Consider the following 12,402-nt stretch of genomic DNA (forward strand, 5'->3'; position numbering starts at 1 on the left):
CATCCTTGCATTCCAGGGATAAATCCCACTAGATTATGGTGTATAATTTTTTAATGTGCTGTTGAATTTGGTTTGCTAATATTTTGTTGACAGTTCTTGAATACATATTCTTTAAAGGTATTGATTTGTGTTTTGTCCTGTTTTTTGAAAGCTAGAGTTCTCACTGTGGGAGGAGAAAGATAAATACATTGAAAGAGGAAAGTTGAGTAAGAATTTTGTGGTGTTAGATTAAAATTACAATGATCAATATGAACTCATGGTTATATGTATGTATATGTGATATATATGTATATGTATATAAGCAATTGCATATATAAATAATACATTTATATATTAATACAGACGTAATTTGTTTTCCTTACTACATCAGCTGAAAAGGCCTGAAAGCAAGGACACTCCAGTAAAAATAAACATCCCTAGCATCTAGGCCTTTGTTTCTAAATGCCAGGTCCCCCTAGCCATAGCTTATTTTGGGACTGGAGCAGGGAAGGGAAAAGAAGAGCCTAGAAAATCTTATTGTGCTAGAAAGTAAGGAAGTGCATTAAAAATGATGCAATTGTTTCAAAGGAAATAAGGAGCCAGCTTAAAAGGGCTATCACTGGTCAATTAAAGGACAATTGTTAAAATAACATTTTAAATTAAACTAATTTCTTGAGAGATTTATGAGAATGAAAACATTAGAAAATTAAGAACAAAGATTGCATGTAGCAGTCAGGGATCATTTGTACTAGACAGAACTGTTTTTTCAGAAACCAAAAGTTCATTTCAAGTATCATAGGAAAATCACTCTCTAACCCTAGAGACAAACAACCTTAGTTCACCTCTTGAAACGTGACCCAGGCTAGTGAAGGCCTGGTCATCAACTTCAAGATGGCACTACACCCCTTCCTCCACCCAGCCTTCATACATTGTGATTTATCAACAATCCTTGGTGGGACTCCAATCTTTTAACCTCTGTTTCTGTGCTCCTGCTTCCTCTGGTGTTGAAATTTCTCCCTGCTTCTTATTTATCTCTGAAGGATCAGTTTGAAAACAACCTCCTCCACTCTACCCACTCTATTCAAATTTCTGTAATGACATCTTCCTGCATGCGCCTACACAACTGTGCGCATACCTCTGTTCTATTTAAGCCATGTGTGTTCTTGTCATAGAGATACACTCCAGCAGCTTCTAAGCCATTTGAGGAGAGGGACTGTGCCTTACCCATATTTATATACACAAACTACCTTCTGCCCCTACCATTGCCTTTAGCAGCTAGTTTATTGCTTTGCATACAGTGAATCTACCACAAATGCTGTTGATTAAACCTGAATAACTTATGAACAAGTAGTTAGATAGAGATTGGAAACTATTCCTGGTATGTGCACATTTAAGCCAAACTCAAGATGAAATGAGTAATTTTAACAGAGATTAATGTAAAATACAAAAGAGAGGGAACAGAAGAACATTTGCTGGGTGTATATATCGTGCCAAGTACTTTCATGAGAATTTCCTTAATAGATCAGAGTTGCTAGGACAGGCTAAGTGATAACTCAATGAACTGCAGGTGTCATGGTGGGTTGTGAGCCAGCTTGACCTGAAGGCCCAGGTTCTTTCACTATCCTAGGCTGTCTGCACAGCAGCTCATTTAGAAAAGATCTTAGGGGTATATTAGACTGAAACTTAAGAGTAGGAATTAATGATATAAATTAATTTAGGTTTATTAATAACAATGTAAAATCCAAATCGAAGGAGGAGTGAGGGCTGCTTGGTGCTAGTTGGACTATGTTTCGAGCACTGTACCCATGCTGTGGTCTAACTACTTGCCAAATGAAATATGTCTGAAGGAGTGTATCTGGAAAGGGATGGATCTCAAAATGATAATTTATAAGGAATGGTTAAAAGTTAGAAAATATTCCTTAGAGGATTAGGATAAGAGTGTACCAAAGAAACAAAAACCAGAATTGAGACAAAGAAGAATTACAGAGAGGCTCAGCATTCAGACCACTTTTCCATCTAATATTTAGATTTCTTTTTTCTAACTAAATTTTCTAACATAGTTTAAAAACAGAAGGGGTGGCAATCTGTAATGTGCATGGAAGGTGAGACTCCTGAATCAAGAAGGAATACAAGGTATGACTTCCTAGGAAAAATGACTATATTATGAAAGTTATGAAAAGATTAACTTAGAGTGTGTGTGTGTGTGTGTGTATGTGTGTGTGTGTGTGTGTATATATATATAACTACCACTGATTGTACCCCTACCCCTGATGCCTCAACATTATGTAAAACCTGAAGAAATTAACTTTCTACCATTTAGTGAAATGGTAACTCAAAATAGAAATTAAATTATTATCATAAAATTATGATATCACATTTTAGGCACACCTGAGGTTGTGAACTGAGATTTATGCTGTATCTAGTTTATTCATACAATAAATTAACTATTATAAAAATCCATTTTTAGAAGTGTTGTCATACATGACAACTGAACACTTCTAGCAAATCATAAAACTTACATTGGCTATTCCTTTCTCTAAAGTGAGGAATTACCCAGCATTTGGCATAGCACCAGAGATAGTCCTAATATTTTTAGTATGATAACATAGTACACCAACAGTGATAATTATTGCTTCCTGTATGTCTTCAGAAATTGCTTAAATAAAAAGTTTCATTTCCTTACCCTCTTTTGAAAATCTCCTTTCCTTTCTTTCCAGTTCTTTCATCACCATTACTTATCTCTGTTCCCTGTAGGTACAAACACCCTTAGGTTCAGCCCACAAGAAAACTGCAGAAGAAAATCCAATCATTACATGGATTCTTTTGCTGCTGTGATATTTTAATGCATCCAATGTGTCTAGGTACCATTAGAGGATTTCCATTTCAACGGTCATTCAGTGCCATCCTTATCAAATCTTAAGAGCTCCTGATACTGCATATTGGACACATGAGCCCAGAATTACACCATTCAGCCTTGGCATTTTGCACCCACTCATAGTCAGTGGTAGTTTTGATGGACCTGGATCTGTGTTTTATATCTTATGTAAGTTTTCATATTACTTTATTAAAATAATGGGCAGGTTGATAGAATAATTAGACTGCTGTTAACATTCTGGTATATATAATAGTAGTTTAAAATGTTATAATCCTTAAGCTAAAGGACTATTTAGACTAGTAAGTTGTTTTTTTTTAACAGAGAGAGCACGCTATTGTAATAATTTGTTAATTTGTGACCTTTATACAGAGAAGTAACTATTTTTCTTAAGTTTTTAATGAGTATTGTCTATGAGGAAAGTGATGTGTTTCCATGGTATTTTCCTCTAAAATGTTTATGAAGATAAAAGCAGAAGAAGAAAGCTTGACAGAGCTATTCAAAGCAACCAAAGGGAGTTAATTGCAGGGGAATGTGTCACTCATTTATTCAAAAGCTCTGGCAATAGGTGATGATTACTAAGATATTCTGTTACACCCAGAAGGGCGGGTAAAGACTGAAGTTCAAACTCAACCTGAAACGTGGGTTAGAACACTATCCTTCTCCGGCTTCAGGCAACTCAGATGCACAAGGGGCAAGCCATAATGAATAAGCAATGACAGTTTTTTAAGTGGATATAAAATAAACCATTTTAAGGAATACCTGTTCCAGGTCCCTGGAGGTGAGGGTACAAGTGGAAAACTGATAGGTTGTAGGATAAATTCTGAGACATCTTTTAAGTCAGAGAAACCATTATGTCATTTGTAAACTTACCTGATAAACATTTATATGGCTATGAAGAAAAAATACATAAATTTACTTTCTGCCACAGGAACCATAGATTGAATAGGTTATGTCCAGTGGAATTTATTCATTAGACTGATGGGAAAAGTCAGAAGCATCTCAATGTTAACATGATCAAAGCTATCCAATTTATTTTCCTTCCTGAAAAATTTTTTGTCACCGTAAGTGATATAGTAAATAGTAAAGTTGAGAATCCCTTTCTTCTTCTGTGCTACCTTATACTCTTAACTTTAAAGAGAACCTGTCACAATATGTGGTGTTTGTTTGTTTGCTTGTTTATTTATTTATTTATTTTGCTTTTACAAGCTTGCCTTTTCCACTAACTCTGAATGCCAAAAGTGTAAGGACACATTTTACGCAATGTTATATAACTGGCACCCAATATAGTTCTAGTATATTGCAGATATTAGAAAGGTAATTGTGTGCAATTGATTTAACTTGAATATTTAATTCTTACTCTTTCTTCCAAATGTTTGTATCCTTTTGCTATGTGATGATTCTGAAATGCCTTTTGACACTTCCTGTCCGTAATTAAAGACAGCTCTCTCCTTTCTTTTCATTCTTGTGAAGAAATCTTGCATAATATCTTTGTCAACGAGTCACCAGTTTAAACATTCCCATCAGAAAAGAAGTTGCTTAAATTAAATAAATTGTTGTCCTATCCCATTCTTCTTCCCCTACTGGAATATCTGAAATATTCAACAGTGATTTTAACAGAATTTTCTGAACAGAAATGACAGGGTCAAAAGAAAACATACCAACAATCATTGGTCGTTTCATGCGGAAGCTAACATTTTCTGTGCTCATCAAGTTTCAATCTACACAAATTCTTCCCTCCAACCACCTTGATGGGGGGGGGGAGGGGAGAAGAATTGGGTCATCTTTCCCAGAGCTCAAGCTGTGGGCCTTCCCCCAGGCTTCTTCAGACTGAAAATGGAGAGGTTCTCCTATCTGTGACACATTTCTGCTTGCTCCCTGGTTTATTTTTATACCTTTCCCTCATACCTCATACCCCTATTAATGGAGAAGAGAAAAAAAAAATGATGGTTTCCTTGCTCCCTTTGGTATTAATTTTTCTCTTCTGCCCTAATAGCCACATTGTTCATCTTTTCTATGATCATTTTGGCCACCTTCTGTGTCTCAGGCTTTACTTTGATGTCCGGGGCCTCTGCCAATCATCTTGGGTCTTCTCGTCCTGGTCGTTCCTGGATCAGCTACCCACTCCCTTCTCTCCCCACAACCTGCCCTATGTCCATGGAGTCCACCTTGCTCCTACATCTCTACCCTTGACTAAATGGAGGCAGAAGCCCTGTGTAGGTGCTAAACTCTCAGAGACCTGCCAGTGACTGTCTTCTCTTTTTTTTCTGGTCTTGAGTACTTGCCTCCTTTAACCAGTCGAAATTCTTCTTCTTCTCTGGGCCTCTTCTCTGCCCTTGTCTGGGCAGCTCCATCTCAGCCATCGAAAACGGGGTCAGGTTCATGGTTCTGTTCTTACTCCTGCTAACTAAAGTTTTCCACAGACCCTTTTTGACAATATCTTCAATAAGCATAGTGCAGTGGAAGCCAAACCAGCCTTTTTGCTCTATGGTCCCAATTCTGAAATTACATATCTGCTCAATACCATGTCTAAATTCTTTCCTCTTCTTCAACATTTGCTTGTATTATCTCCCATCTGTAAAACTTACCATGATTCATTAAAAGTAGTATGATAAATCCTAAAGTCAGCTAAGGAAGATACAATTTGGAAGAAGATGGGGGTCTACTGGTGGGTGGAAGGGAAAATAAATAAGGAAGGAGATAGGGAAAAGGCAGATGAGAGGGGCCAGCTGGTCTCTGATGGTCTGTGGAGGAGTGCACTGGCTGCCCTCATTCTGAAAGGACCATAGTGATGGTCAGGCTCCCTGTTGGCCTCTCCCACTTGGACTTTGTAGTTGAGTTTCTGAGAAAAGGCAGAGACATGACTGACTGTGCTTCAGAAGTTGCCCAGATCACTGCAATCAGCAGTTTGGGGCCAGCTGCCAGGGACCAGGAGCAGCTGCTTCCATTAAGGCCACTGACAAAGGGACAGCCAGCCTGTGAGAATTACTTTGCTTCCAGTGGAGCTGATAGTGCCCACAGAGATAGTGGCTGGCATGGACCTGAACTCAGCCGTGGCGGGTTTCCAAGCTCCATTCGTGGGGAAACAGCCTGATTTTGGCCACTGTGCCTGTTTCACATTACCCTCCTGATTTATCATCCCCCCTCCCCAGTCCCTGCCAAGGCTTCTACAGACAACACTCCAGACTCTGAAAATCCCCAGAGGGTAGGTTTTCCAAGGATAGAGGTCTAGGCTGCCCTCCCACAGCCCTTCTGTCTCATTTTTATCATCAGAAAATAGAAAATCAGGAGAGGAGACAAAAATGCGAGCCTGTTGGCTGTCTGATTTATTTCACCACCTGAGTATTCATTTTTTAAAAGTTTAAACATTTTCCCTCTAATTTCAAGGCTAATACCTGTGGAAGGCAGAAGAAAAGTTTCCAAATGCTGAAAAAAGTAGAGAAAAAATTGTCAAGTGTGATTTCATGCCAGTCTTTACATGGAATGTAAAATATGTTTACTTAACCTACAAGAAAACAGATAATACAAACATAAAACATGTTATTTAATATGTTATGTAGATAATTTGCCACATAATTCATAATATATTACAATTTAATATGTAACATTCAACATAAAAACTTATAATATGCAATATATACTAGATAATATTACCTTAATTCTAAGATATATATTTAACCTCAATTTAAAATTGTCTTAAATTAGAATAACTCTTATAATCAATATTTAGAATAAATTGAGGATGTAACTTGGGTAAGAGGAAAATATGAGCTCCATGGGTCTATTAGAGTTTTTACAAAAATACCACATCAATAAATAAAGTTTTTGTAGCCTTAACAATGTATCAGTGATGGTTCCATGCCAATACATATCTTTCTACCTCATGAATTTTTATAGTTGCCTCATAATTCATTATATGGATTTATTATGGTTTACTTAACCTACCTCTGCTTAAGAGCATTCTAACTTTCATCAGACCATATGACTTTAGACCTTTAGAGAGACTAAAGAGACAGGCAATCTGCTTACCTTTGCAGCCCAGGGAATCTGAACTGGCCCCTCAGAGGACATTACCTCCGAGAGAAGGCACTTGTGCATGGGCAGTTTCCATAGTAACAGACATATGGAGAAGGACGGGCCACCAACCCACGTCCACATATTTCATTTTTCAGGAGATTTGTATGACTACACCCATTTGGGGGAGAAGAGATTCAACTCTGTTAGCCAACACTCGTTGCCCTTCTCAGCTGAAACTTTGGAGGACGCTGCACTGTTTTTACTAAAAGAGGTATGTCCCCTGTGGCATTCAGAAATTTCTATTTGATATGCTCTACAGCAGGCTTGGGGTGGCCGAGGGTCCCAAATGACTCAAACACCAGACACCATTACAGAGTAGCATAAAGAACCAAGGGAAATACGAGGAAAGAGAGAGAAAAAAGTAAAAAGAAAACAAATGGCAGCGTTATCTAGGTAAGTTCATGAAATCAGAGCAACATGTCTTTTATCAGAGTTGACATGCTTTGTTTTGTTGTACTGGAGGAGAGGAGTAACTTTTCTAACAAAAATTGTTAATATTTAATTCATCATTTTCTAACTTTTCTGAATGTCTGGCAAGTGCATGGTAATACCTAGTCCCTTCCCAAATTGTTGCTGTTGGGCAGGGGCTGGAAAGATGGGGGGAAAAGAAGAGGAGTTTATGTTTACACCTTTTATATTTGAAGAATCAATGCTGCATATCAGTTAAAAGTTTTCTCCCATCTGCAACATCAGTTTGCTAGATTATTAATTCTTCTTGAATGGAGGAATTGTGAAAGGTACTTGACTTTCCTCATCCTTAACAAGGCAATTAATATCTTTACAAAAGTAAGAAAGTATGTCTGATAATTAGCTTTTATAACTTTTTTTAAGCTTGCTTGACACTGGCAGCAGACTAAATAAAATGTGCCATAGATGTTTGAAACTGGTCTATCTCAAGGGCATGGGATGGTGTGATTTAGTAATTGACAACTAGAGCATGAGCAATAGTTTGCTTCCAAGATTAATGTTGCCAAAAAACCCAGAGTTAATGCTTTCCAACATGAGATTATAAATTGTGTAGCTTGAGATAAACACAGAACTCATGTAAGTTTCAATATTAGGTGTTCTCTGCCCAAAGTCTATTCTACCAAGTTTATCTAGAAATTTTATTTACTTATGACTATATTAAATCAGCATTCATCACAGTCTAATTCACTTGGATTATTAATTATGGCTACCAAATATTCATGAAATAATGATGTAATACTGAAATTGAGAAACTAACTATATAGTCAATAAGTAGCATTTACCAGTATTGAAATGCCTCCTTAATTAATAAATAGATAACTTTAATGATTATAAATCTATTAGAAATGAGTAACTATATTATGAAATAATAATAATAATATTTTGAATTAGAATATATTGGCATTTATGCTTCTTACTAGGGAATTTGAGAGACTTAAATTCTATTCTTCCCTTCTGTGTTTTAGTCACTGACAATCACATTAACAATGAGGAGCAAAGCAGACATGGGCATCATTAATTAAGACAATTATAATGAACGATGTTACTGTGCAATTGAATATTCATACCATGATGGAGCATATAGTATTTTGATTATTAAAACTCTCCTATCATAACAAGAAATATCCCTATATAATATTACAATATGTATTATTTGATCATGACTATTAGCTCAGCCAGCTTAATAAGTCATCCTCAGATGTCCTGTAATCTGTGATCTTACTAGATTTTTCTTTTGATTCCCTTTTTTTTCTCTCTCTCTCCTTAATGCCACAAACGGCTCTTTTCAATTTTGTGAGAACTATGAGATTTGAATTCCCAGAGGGACTGATATATTTTTCTAGTCCAACTCCCTTACTAAAGAAATGAGGAAATTGAGACCAGAGAAGCGAAGAGACTTTGCTGGAACCACATGGCTAATTAGTGGTGAAATATGGGCTGGAATTCATGTTCTCAACTCCCAGCTCAGTGTTCTTTACATATTCAATTTTGTTTAGGTTTCTAAAAAAGTAAATAACCTTTTCACTCTGAAATGATGCTTATATCAAAGTCATCATATCCATGAATATTTACTTTTGAAGTATTGGTGCAAAATAAAATTCATCCTTCTTTATCATCTTTCCTTTAATCTCCAGATCACTAAGTTGTGTTCTGACATTTGTTACATAGTCACACATATTTGGCTGAGTTTAGGTGCTAACTGATTAAGGAATGAGGAAGGATCTGTGTATTTAACATGAGGACTAGGTGGGAGACTAAATCTCCATGGATACCAATGAGACACAATTAGGACAAGATCTGTGCCCCTGGTGCCATGACACAGGGAAAGTGGAAAACTATGACCTCACTGAGAATACACTGAATTAATTTAGGAAAATAAGAATTGATTTGTTACCTAGAATTGATTAAATCTGGCGATAGATTAAAGTAGGGCTCAAGATATGAATTAATTTGGATACAGAAAAATTAAGAAAGTTACATCTTACACTTCTGAGCTTTGTAATCATGGTGTTTGTTTTCATGTCTACTATACTTCTATTTTTCTGTATTGTCATGATGTTCTTACATGTTTGTCTCCTTTACTAGGCTATAAACACCCACGTACTAAGGAGAATAGTTTTAGTCATTTTTGTATTCCCAACCCCTTGCTACATTGAAGATGACGAGGAATTCTCTGTTAGACTGACTGTAAAAGTAGCCCCAGTGACTCCTCACCCTGTGGCCATCTCCCTCCTCTGTAACTTTACAGGTCTTCCCGTTAAGACGTACAGTCTATTCTTCCACCTTTTGAACCTGGGCTGCACTTTTCACTTGCTTTTGCCCAGTAGAATGGGATAAAAGTGACAACATTCTAGTTCTAACCCTTGGCCTTCTGCACCTCTGCTCACTCCCTGGGAGCCCTGCCACCACTCTGTCAACTAGACTGGCTAATCTGCTGGATGCAACGTGGAGGAGAATTCCGTTGTCCCCGCTGACACTAACTGAAGCCAGCCTATATCCAGTCAATATCCAAACACGGACGGGAATCCAACTGCAATCGGCGGAGCCATCTGCCCAGTTCAAAGCCTTCTACAGATTTCCTAGTAGGCTCAGTTGAGACCAGTGGAACCACCCAACTGATCCAGAAACTCATGAGCAGGAATGCATGCTTATTGTGTTAAGCCACTTAGTTTGGAGGAGTTTTCTTGAACAGCAAAATTATGGCAATAGATAACTGATATACTTTCTGAAACAAATTGATTAATTGTTCAGAAATAATCAAGTCAGTAATGACTTAGGTGATAAGAAGGTAGTGAAACACTCAGTATTTAAGGCTCAAGGCTTTTTGGTTTTTATGACCCTTCCTTCTTTTTACCCTAATGCCTCATTAGCATTAGTGTACCAAAGAGCAATGGGCCTGAAAGGGCTGTTATCCATGCCCTTCCTTCTTTCTAGATGTATGACCTTAGACAAGTCACTTAATCATGGCTTCAGTGTCCTCTTTTATAGAAGAGAGAGAATGATCCTACCTTGTCAACCTTGCAGGATTATTGTATTGAATGAGAAAATATTTGGGGCGGTGTTTTGAAAGCTCTTGCACGCACTCCACACGCTGAATAGAGAAACCCAGCTGCTAGCCTTTTTGGTGAAGGGTGAGAGGAGGCTGAGAGAATAACAGAGCAGTGGGAGAAACACAGGACGATTGATAATCCTGGAGACACCTAGGGTCAAATGGTAACTGTGAAACTATGTACATGCCTCACTCTCTACTGGTGTTATCAAGTTTGGTGATGGATTTCTTTTCTTGACAAATTGCCATTGCACATTACTTCCTAGATGATATTTCCACAAATGGAAAATCGTTCTCCATTGCCTGAATGACACTAAAGAAAGTTATTATTTCACATCTGATTCCATCGAGCTTGCATTTAGATTTACCAGCAAGAGGGTTAATAAAAACAGAACTGGAGCGAATAGCAATTGAAAAATGTCACTTCTCTATCTGGCTACAATGTGTCACCTTATAGGTAGCATCCTCTGAATGATAAAATATAATTTACTGCAGCAAAAAGTAAATCTGAATCCCATTTATACATTCCCCATAACATGAGGCCTGTTTAAGAAGATTTTCTATTGGCTTTGAAAAAGAGAAGAAGTGATGAGTGAGAGAAAATTTTAAAAATGAACATATGTTTGAAGATAACTCTTTGATATTTATGTGAAAGTAACTAGTAATATAGTTATAATCACCTTATCTGTTGATTTATAAAGTGACTTATCTATAAACATATTTAAATTAGTTTTCAATGTGTTTGAAGAAAACTGTTGGGCTATTAATATATGACCATAAGTTTCCTCAGCTGGTTTATAGTTAGATGCCTCTGCTCTCTGATTACTGAGTAGGGACAAAAGAAGTTTAATAGCAGTTATTTCCTCTCCATAATATTTTTTAACATTTTTTATTGGTTTATAATCATTTTACAATGTTGTGTCAAATTCCAGTGTAGAGCACAATTTTTCAATTATACATGAACATATATATATTCATTGTCACATTCCTTTCTCTGTGAGCTACCATAAGATCTTGTATATATTTCCCTGTGCTATACAGTATAATCTTGTTTATCTATTCTACAAATTTGAAATCCCAGTCTATCTTTTCCCACCCTTCACCCCCTTGGCAACCACAAGTTTATATTCTATGTCTATGAGTATATTTCTGTTCTATATTTATGCTTTGTTTGTTTTTGTTTTGTTTTTTGTTTTTTTAGATTCCACATATGAGTGATCTCATATGGTATTTTTCTTTCTCTTTCTGGCTTACTTCACTTAGAATGACATTCTCCAGGAGCATCCATGTTGCTGTAAATGGCGTTATGTTGTCGGTTTTTATGGCTCATGAGTAGTATTCCATTGTATAAATATACCACCTCTTCTTTACCCAGTCATCTGTTGATGGACATTTAGGCTGTTTCCATGTCTTGGCTATTGTAAATAATGCTGCTATGAACACTGGGGTGCAGGATGTCATCCTGAAGTAGGGTTCCTTCTGGATATATGCCCAGAAGTGGGATTCCTGGGTCATATGGTAAGTCTATTCCTAGTCTTTTGAGGAATCTCCATACTGTTTTCCACAGTGGCTGCACCAAACTGCATTCCCACCAGCAGTGTAGGAGGGTTCCCTTTTCTCCACAGCCTCTCCAGCATTTGTCATTTGTGGACTTTTGAATGATGGCCATTCTGACTGGTGTGAGGTGATACCTCATTGTAGTTTTGATTTGCATTTCTCTGATAATTAGTGATCTTGAGCATTTTTTCATGTGCTTTTTGATCATTTGTATGTCTTCCTTGGAGAATTGCTTGTTTAGGTCTTCTGCCCATTTTTGGATTGGGTTGTTTATTTTCTTCTTATTGAGTCGTATGAGCTGCTTATATATTCTGGAGATCAAGCCTTTGTCGGTTTCACTTGCAAAAATTTTCTCCCATTCCGTAGGTTTTCTTCTTGTTTTATTTCTAGTTTCCTTTGC

Source organism: Camelus ferus, chromosome 14 (assembly GCF_009834535.1).
Source record: "Camelus ferus isolate YT-003-E chromosome 14, BCGSAC_Cfer_1.0, whole genome shotgun sequence".
Taxonomy (NCBI): domain Eukaryota; kingdom Metazoa; phylum Chordata; class Mammalia; order Artiodactyla; family Camelidae; genus Camelus; species Camelus ferus.